Raw genomic sequence first — 6,498 nt, forward strand, 5'->3', positions numbered from 1 at the left:
ATAAAGGTATTTTAAAGATTTTGAAGTGTCAAAAGGTCATGTGGTTTAACCGTCCATTTCATTTGTGATTAAAATATCTTAAAATGTATATATTTTTTATTCTGGCATGATTTTATAACATCATATATCAACATAGTGCAAATTTGTGTTAAAATTATGTGTAGAAGTCGTTGCTTTATGAAAAATAATGTAATTTCATTGATGTCATTCGGAGTAACCAATATAAAGAGACCATTTTGGATCAAGTCATGCAGTCAATATCATGTGACAGGATGTGACATCATTCAGACAGCTGCAAAGGACCACATGGTCATGAAGTAAAGTAACTAACTCTCTCTTAACTATTTGAAAAATTCATGTTTTCTCTTGTTCATACGCATGTCCCGAAACATCAGGTCATTCGGTGCAACCGCTATAAAACATGGAAATGATGTAATATTTTAAAAACTTGTACTAAATATAAAATGTTTGATTGTCATTTTGCTAGATATCAGCCTGTTAGCATTGATTGAAAATATCGTCATTCAGTGTAACCAAAAGTGTCATTCGGTAAAACCGAATTTTTGTCAAATGTTTGGAGGTGGATGATCTTAACCGCCATTAAATGTGACAATACTAATTCTATATAATAAATTCAAACCAACCAAACATTATTAACTGATTATTTTGTAGCTTTTTTCCTGTCAGCTTTTTTTGCACAGTGAAATGAAACCTGTAGCTATATTTGGTGTTTTGTTCTTCCCTCATATTTAAAAAATATTAAATATTTTCCTCATATTTTGATGGTTTAATCAAATTTGTAATGTCATTAAAAGCAAATATCTCCTCTGGACATGACTTTTGTCCACTAGTGCTCTTACTGTAGGGTGAGGGTTTGGTTTAGGGATGGGAAATGAAGACACCTGAGGGGAACTGACGTCAGGCATCCACTGTTCAGAAATGAAATTAGTTCTGAGAAGAAAAAAACACACGTTTGTTTGCAGATATTTTGGAAATGTAATACAATGAGGCCACTAGTTTTGTAGGCCACTCAATAGTTTATTAAAGGACAATGGAAACCTCATGAATGAGGTCACACACTATCTCTCTGAGCGTTATCTGTGGAAACTGCTGCACACTGGAGGATCATATCCAAACATGTACTGCATTCTTTTAAAAATAGCTCTTTGACATGCAAAACGTTGATCTCAGCAGTTAAGAGATTGTAAGGAAGAGCTATTTTTGGAAGTGAGAGCGGAGCGAGTTGCATAATTCAGTTTTACACAATCAGAGCAGCGCTGGGTCTTGTGGTGGAGAATGAGCGGGCTTTAGTCGAGCCGCTGTCAGAGAAGCTTCCTGTTTCTTTCAAATCATCAGTGTTTTCATCTCCCAAACAAACTCAGCATGCATTATGAGAGGGGAATACCTCCGTCTGACAATCACATGATGAGACGCTGGAAAACCGTTTAAACCCTTCTCATGCTGTGACGCGTGTGGTCAGCTATAGACAAGTGCCATACTGGAATATAGGCGTAAGAGGGATCAGAACAATTACATGTTATTTTTATTAAGTTCTGTCCTGAATAAGCTGTTTTGCATATCAGATGTTTACAAACACTCCACAAGACAAAATGACTGAATTTATAAAAAAAAATGCCCCATTCAAAACTGTACACTCCCTTGAATCTGAACCGTCTGTCATCAGCTGGATGATCCACGACTGTTGTCATGTTTTGTGATAGTTGTTTGTGAGTCCTTGTAATTGTAAAAAAAAGGTAATTGTGACTTTTTATCTCACGATTCTGACTTTTTCTGGAAAATTGCAATGTTATATCACAATTCTGACTTCCTCAGGATTCGCGAAAATCGCGAGTTTATATCTCGCAAATCTGACTTTTTTACCTCGCAATTTTGACTTTTTCTTGCAATTCTGACTTTTTATCTCACGATTCTGACTTTTTCTTGCAATTCTGACTTTTTCTTGCAATTCTGACTTTTTATCTCACGATTCTGACTTTTTCTGGAAATTGCGAGTTTATATCTCGCAATTCTGACTTTTTAATCACAATTTTGACTTTTTTCTGGAAAATCGTGAGTTTATATCTCGCAATTCTGACTTTTTATCGCAATTTTGACTTTTTTCTGGAAAATCGCGAGTTTATATCTCGCAATTCTGACTTTTTATCGCAATTTTGACTTTTTTCTGGAAAATCGCGAGTTTTTTTTTTTCTTCACAATTTTGACTTTTTCTTGCAATTCTGATTTTTTCCTTCAAATTCTGACTTTTTATCTCACAATTCTGACTTTTTTTTCTGGAAAACAGCAAGTTTATATCTCACGATTCTGACTTTTTCTAGAAAAAAATTGCGAGTTTATATCACAATTCTGACTTTTTTCTCCCAATTCTGACTTTTTTTCCCTCACAATTCTGACTTTTTCATGCAATTCTGACTTTTTTTTCTGGAAAATAGCGAGTTTATATCTCACGATTCTGACTTTTTATCACATTTTTGACTTTTTTCTGGAAAATCGCGAGTTTATATCTCGCAATTCTGACTTTTTATCACATTTTTGACTTTTTTCTTGAAAATCGCGAGTTTATATCTCGCAATTCTGACTTTTTATCGCAATTTTGACTTTTTTCTGGAAAATCGCGAGTTTATATCTCGCAATTCTGACTTTTTATCGCAATTTTGACTTTTTTCTGGAAAATCGCGAGTTTATATCTCAGTTCTGACTTTTTATCGCAATTTTGACTTTTTTCTGGAAAATCGCGAGTTTATATCTCGCAATTCTGACTTTTTCTTGCAATTCTGACTTTTTATCTCACAATTCTGACTTTTTTTTCTCACAATTCTGACTTTTTTTCCTCGTAATTTTGACTTTTTCTTGCAATTCTGACTTTTTCTTGCAATTCTGACTTTTTATCTCACGATTCTGACTTTTTCTGGAAATTGCGAGTTTATATCTCGCAATTCTGACTTTTTATCGCAATTTTGACTTTTTTCTGGAAAATCGCGAGTTTATATCTCGCAATTCTGACTTTTTATCGCAATTTTGACTTTTTTCTTGAAAATCGTGAGTTTATATCTCGCAATTCTGACTTTTTATCGCAATTTTGACTTTTCTGGAAAATCGCGAGTTTATATCTCGCAATTCTGACTTTATCGCATTTTTGACTTTTTTCTTGAAAATTGCGGGTTTATATCTCGCAATTCTGACTTTTTATCGCAATTTTGACTTTTTTCTGGAAAATCGCGAGTTTATATCTCACAATTCTGACTTTTTTTCCTTGCAATTCTGACTTTTTATCTCACGATTCTGACTTTTTCTGGAAAATTGCAATGTTATATCACAATTCTGACTTCCTCAGGATTCGAGAAAATCGAAAATTGCGAGTTTATATCTCACAATTCTGACTTTTTTACCTCGCAATTTTGACTTTTTCTTGCAATTCTGACTTTTTATCTCACAATTCTGACTTTTTTTCTCACAATTCTGACTTTTTATCGCAATTCTGACTTTTTATCGCAATTTTGACTTTTTTCTGGAAAATCGCGAGTTTATATCTCACAATTCTGACTTTTTTTCCTTGCAATTCAGACTTTTTCTTGCAATTCTGACTTTTTATCTCACGATTCTGACTTTTTCTGGAAAATTGCAATGTTATATCACAATTCTGACTTCCTCAGGATTCGAGAAAATCGAAAATTGCGAGTTTATATCTCACAATTCTGACTTTTTTACCTCGCAATTTTGACTTTTTCTTGCAATTCTGACTTTTTATCTCACAATTCTGACTTTTTTTCTCACAATTCTGACTTTTTCTTGCAATTCTGACTTTTTCTTGCAATTCTGACTTTTTATCTTACAATTCTGACTTTTTCTGGAAATTGCGAGTTTATATCTCACAATTCTGACTTTTTTACCTCGCAATTTTGACTTTTTCTTGCAATTCTGACTTTTTATCTCACAATTCTGACTTTTTTTCTCACAATTCTGACTTTTTCTTGCAATTCTGACTTTTTCTTGCAATTCTGACTTTTTATCTTACAATTCTGACTTTTTCTGGAAATTGCGAGTTTATATCTCGCAATTCTGACTTTTTAATCACAATTTTGACTTCTTTCTGGAAAATAGCGAGTTTATATCACGATTTTCTTGCAATTCTGACTTTTTATCTCACAATTCTGACTTTTTTTTCTCACAATTCTGACTTTTTTTCCTCGCAATTTTGACTTTTTCTTGCAATTCTGACTTTTTATCTCACGATTCTGACTTTTTCTGGAAATTGTGAGTTTATAACACAATTCTGACTTTTTAATCACAATTTTGACTTTTTTCTGGAAAATCGCGAGTTTATATCTCGCAATTCTGACTTTTTATCGCAATTTTGACTTTTTTCTTGAAAATCGCGAGTTTATATCTCGCAATTCTGACTTTTTATCGCAATTTTGACTTTTCTGGAAAATCGCGAGTTTATATCTCGCAATTCTGACTTTATTGCATTTTTGACTTTTTTCTTGAAAATTGCGGTTTTATATCTCGCAATTCTGACTTTTTATCGCAATTTTGACTTTTTTCTGGAAAATCGCGAGTTTATATCTCACAATTCTGACTTTTTCTTGCAATTCTGACTTTTTATCTCACGATTCTGACTTTTTCTGGAAAATTGCAATGTTATATCACAATTCTGACTTCCTCAGGATTCGAGAAAATCACGAGTTTATATCTCGCAATTCTGACTTTTTCTTGCAATTCTGACTTTTTATCTCACAATTCTGACTTTTTTCTCACAATTCTGACTTTTTCTTGCAATTCTGACTTTTTCTTGCAATTCTGACTTTTTATCTTACAATTCTGACTTTTTCTGGAAATTGCGAGTTTATATCTCGCAATTCTGACTTTTTAATCACAATTTTGACTTTTTTCTGGAAAATCACGAGTTTATATCTCGCAATTCTGACTTTTTATCGCAATTTTGACTTTTTTCTGGAAAATCGCGAGTTTATATCTCGCAATTCTGACTTTTTATCGCATTTTTGACTTTTTTCTGGAAAATAGCGGGTTTATATCTCGCAATTCTGACTTTTTATCGCAATTTTGACTTTTTTCTGGAAAATCGCGAGTTTATATCTCGCAATTCTGACTTTTTTATCGCATTTTTGACTTTTTTCTTGAAAATAGCGGGTTTATATCTCGCAATTCTGACTTTTTATCGCAATTTTGACTTTTTTCTGGAAAATTGCGAGTTTATATCTCGCAATTCTGACTTTTTTTCCTTGCAATTCTGACTTTTTCTTGCAATTCTGACTTTTTATCTCACGATTCTGACTTTTTCTGGAAATTGCGAGTTTATATCACAATTCTGACTTTTTTTTCTCGCAATTCTGACTTTTTCTTGCAATTTTGACTTTTTCTTGCAATTTTGACTTTTTTTTTCTCGCAATTTTGACTTTTTCTTGCAATTCTTTTTTTCCTCGCAATTTTGACTTTTTCTTGCAATTCTTTTTTTTTCCTCGCAATTTTGACTTTTTCTTGCAATTCTTTTTTTTCCCTCGCAATTTTGACTTTTTCTTGCAATTCTTTTTTTTTCCCTCACAATTTTGACTTTTTCTTGCAATTCTGATTTTTTCCTTCAAATTCTGACTTTTTATCTCACAATTCTGACTTTTTTTTCTGGAAAATAGCAAGTTTATATCTCACGATTCTGACTTTTTCTAGAAAAAAATTGCGAGTTTATATCACAATTCTGACTTTTTTCTCGCAATTCTGACTTTTTTTCCCTCACAATTCTGACTTTTTCATGCAATTCTGACTTTTTTTTCTGGAAAATAGCGAGTTTATATCTCACGATTCTGACTTTTTCTTGCAATTCTGACTTTTTATCTCACAATTTTGCCTTTTCTCAGAATTGCGAGATTTAAACTTACAGTTGCAAGTAATAAAGTCAGAATTGCATAATAAAAATGTGAAATTTTGACTTTTTTATTTCACAGTTCTGAGTTTTTTCTGAAAAACTGAGTTTATAGACTTTTTTCTGGAAAATTGCAAGTTTATATAGACTTTTTCTGGAAAATTGCAAGTTTATAGACTTTTTCTGAAAAATTGAGTTTATAGACTTTTTTCTGGAAAATTGAGTTTATAGACTTTTTTCTGGAAAATTTCGAGTTTATAGACTTTTTTCTGGAAAATTGCGAGTTTATATCATAATTCTGACTTTTTTTTCTGGAAAATTGAGTTTATAGACTTTTTTTCTGGAGAATTTCGAGTTTATAGACTTTTTTCTGGAAAATTGAGTTTATAGACTTTCTGGAAAATTGTGAGTTTATATCTCAAAATTGAGAGTTTAGAAATATCTCACAATTCTAACTTTATAATTCGCAATTGCAATTCTATATCACACAGTTCTGGGAAAAAGTTAGAATTGTGAGAAATTGCCTTGTTTTTGTGTTACATATTAATTAGTAAAGTACTCTAAAATATTTAATTAAGTTACAAAACTTGGGTAATCTAACA

This window comes from Megalobrama amblycephala, linkage group LG23, assembly GCF_018812025.1.
Source record: "Megalobrama amblycephala isolate DHTTF-2021 linkage group LG23, ASM1881202v1, whole genome shotgun sequence".
Taxonomy (NCBI): Eukaryota; Metazoa; Chordata; class Actinopteri; order Cypriniformes; family Xenocyprididae; genus Megalobrama; species Megalobrama amblycephala.